This window comes from Octopus bimaculoides, chromosome 1 (genome assembly GCF_001194135.2).
Source record: "Octopus bimaculoides isolate UCB-OBI-ISO-001 chromosome 1, ASM119413v2, whole genome shotgun sequence".
Taxonomy (NCBI): Eukaryota; Metazoa; Mollusca; class Cephalopoda; order Octopoda; family Octopodidae; genus Octopus; species Octopus bimaculoides.
Genome location: NC_068981.1, coordinates 100573251 through 100576630, shown reverse-complemented (window position 1 = coordinate 100576630; position 3380 = coordinate 100573251). Strand labels below are relative to the sequence as shown.

General features: G+C 34.2%; 1 protein-coding gene across 5 annotated transcripts in view; it reads right to left on the bottom strand.

Annotated features, from left to right (window-relative positions):
* Nucleotides 1-2624: 2624 nt before the first annotated feature.
* LOC106875349 (tetratricopeptide repeat protein 29) overlaps nt 2625-3380 on the bottom strand; it is a 35676-nt gene continuing 34920 nt past the window's right edge. For all 5 annotated transcript variants that reach the window (XM_014923440.2, XM_014923441.2, XM_014923439.2 and 2 more), the window contains exon 10: nt 2625-2782. The gene's annotated coding sequence lies outside the window, so the exon portion shown is untranslated. The remainder of the gene's footprint in view (nt 2783-3380) is intronic.

The following is a 3380-nucleotide window of genomic DNA, read 5'->3' as shown; positions in this document are numbered from 1 at the left end:
AGCAAAACAATAAGCTGGATACACACAGTAGTATATTACAATTCCATGAAAAAAAATTTCGATTTAGATGTGTTTATCGGGAGAAACAGCTAGGTTTCTTTCTCAAATATTTTACAAAGTTCAACCTACAAAATTTTGAAAGAAGATTTTATGAAACTAATTTGTAAACATTGAGAGGTTATGGAGGTCCACCAGAGTAAAATAGTCATCAAAGGGGTCTATAGATTAAAAAAAAAATGGTTGAGAACCACTGGTTTAAGCAATGTTATGTCACTGCTTATTTCTTATTCTCTGGAATATACAGCTTTTGTGCTGGTAAAATAAGTTTTGTTTCATAAATTAAAAGAGAAACATCAGTGATCATAGTTTTTTGTAGCCCTTCCTATATGGCATATCAATGAAAGTGATATCTAGTTTTAATTTCTGTAAGTGAATATCACATGACCAACCAGATTATCAGATGTTGTTACACATTGCTGGTCACAATACATTTTGCATCATTTCAGCCTTTGTAACTGAATAGATAAAGGTAAAAACATGAGCAGGTGGGAATTCCAGAAGGTGGTAAATGTGATGTCACAATCAAGAAGAATCTTTGAAGGGTATTTTTATCCCATCATTTAAAAAATTATTTCATTCTTTCCTGTTGATGTATTTAAACACTGTTATTCTCTTCTTTTTTAAAAAATTATTACAGTCATACTTCACTATTCTTAATTTCTCAAAATCGGCACAAATTCTGAATATTTATTAACCTCATATTGTTTATAGTTCAAACATATTTACTTATTTATCTTATGTTACATTTAGAATACAATAGTGTTATTGATCATAGGTTTCTAATGATCAATTATTTGTCCACATTTCTGACAGTAAGACTGACAAGGGAGTGTTGATGCAACTCAGAGCAAATACCTCACAGCGCATTTTTATTCAAAAGCATTGGTGTTTCAGTTTACCTGCTGATGTATATAATCATGCACACACACACACACACACACACGTACATATGTTTGCACACACACACACATGTACATATGCTTGCACACACACATACAAACAAGGTGGGGAAACTGATAGAGTTGTAAGAATGTTGGATAGGTTACTTTGAGATAATCGTCCTGGTTGTTTGCACTCTGAGATCATATAAAAAAAAACTGGCACTCCATTGTTTACAATGATAAAGCTTCCAGTTGATCCAATCAATGGAACAGCCTGCTCATGAAATTAACATGCAAGTAGCTGAGCATTCCATAGACATGTGTACCCTTAACGTAGTTCTCAGGGAGATTCAGCATGACACAAAATGTGACAAAGCTGGCCCTTTGAATTACAGGTACAGCTCAATTTTACCAGCTGAATGAACTGGAGTAATGTGAAATAAAGTGTCTTGCTTTGGAATACAATGTGCTGATGGTTTTTGAACTCATGACCATTTGGTCGTGAGCCGAATACCCCTAACCACTAAGCCACATGCCTTCACTGAATTCATTTACTACTGAAATCAATAAATGAAATACCCGTCTTGCACTGAAGTTGATTCTTCTCTTTCTGGAAGAATTTAGCTGTCATCAAACCTGGAGAGGAATGGGCTCAGCTAGATCTAAAAACTACCCAAAATACCTTGGTTATGAAACATCTTTGATGTTCCAACCATGATCATCCCATTTTTTTCTCAGATGTTGTGTATTTTGGACTACATTATCTAATGTGACCTTCCTTTTTTTTTTTTTAAGATGGTTAGGCACGATTTGATGGAACTTGGTTGCTATCCTTAGCTGGTCAAGTAATCATATAACAATCCAATTATGACTTTCTGATTATGATTTAGCCACAAAACAGCCCTAATCAAACAAATTTATGATTAAAACCAATCCAGTTATGACCATCATGTCTTCTTGTATGTCAAGGATTCATCATCATCATTTAACATACTGGCATGGGTTGGGTGGTTTGACAAGAGCTGGCAAGGCCAGAATCTGCAGCAGGTTCCAGTCTGTTTTGGCTGGATGCCCTTTCTAATGCCAACCACTTTACAGAGTGTACTGGGTGCTTTTTATGTGACACCGTCACCTGTAATTTTTATGTGGCACCAGCACCAGTGCATTTTATGTGGTACCATCACCAGTGCTTTTTATGTGGTACCGTCACCAGTGCTTTTTATGTACCACTAGCACCATTGTTTAATGTATTCTTCTTTATCTATGACAGTTGAGTATGACAGTAAGGAAGACTTGGCTACTATTTTTAATGAGTTGAGCTACTGTGTAGAGGATCTTTTGTTGGCCTGTGGTTATGAAGCTGATGAGGATGATGGTGGTAGCCAATGTTTGTGATGATGAGGGAAATGGTGGTGGTGGTGGTGATGATGATGATGATGATGATGATGAAAAAATGATAACGGTGGTTGTTGTTGGTTATAAAGATGAGTTGACAACAGTAACATGTAATAATCTGACCAATATGATATTTTTGTAGCAACTGTAAAACATAAGGTAATTGTAAAAGAGAGACAATTTGTAAAAAGAGAGACAATTTGTAAAAAGAGAGACAATTTGTAAAAAGAGAGACATTTTAGAAATAAATGAAAAACAAAGCACAAAAGTAATACAAACAAAATAAAATAGCAAATATATTAAAATATGTTAATAGCTTTATTATTGAAGTATTTAACACGAACACATTGACTTTGCAAACATTTCTTCTTTTTTTTTTTGCCAAGAAGTTTCTCTGTTTGATAATAATTTCTCTATGGTCAACTTTGGATGCCTTGCTCCAGAATCTGTGAAGAAGTAAAATATTGTAAGAAGTATAAACAAATGTTTAAGATATCTGGAGTGAGACTGATTAGTTTCTCATTTTCACACACAGAGGGGGGAAAAGTGTCATAGCTATTATTCTATGTAGGCTTCTTTAGAGGTTGTGTAAGGATAACTTAGTGAGGTTAGAATGGATAATGTTTAGCTTAAATTTTCACAAATAAATTATTAGATGAAGAATATTCATATTTTGTGTGTAAGAGAAATATACAGAAGAACGATAGAGTGAGTTATTTAGTATAAGATGAGGAAAGTACAAGTACTGGAGGTGAGAGAAAGATATAAAGCTGATTCAGTGAATAAGTGTAGGTATGGGCAGCATGATATAAAAAAGTTTTTATTTCTCATAGATATATAGGTGCAGGTGTGGCAGTGTGGTAAGAAGTTTGCTTCCCAACCACGTGGTTCTAAGTTCAGCCCCACTGTGTAGAACCTAGCCTTGTAAGTGGATTTGGTAGATAGAAACTCAAAGAAGCCCATTATACATACAGAGTCCGCCAAAAAAATAAAGAAGCCTGTCATATATATATATATATATATATATATATATATATATATATA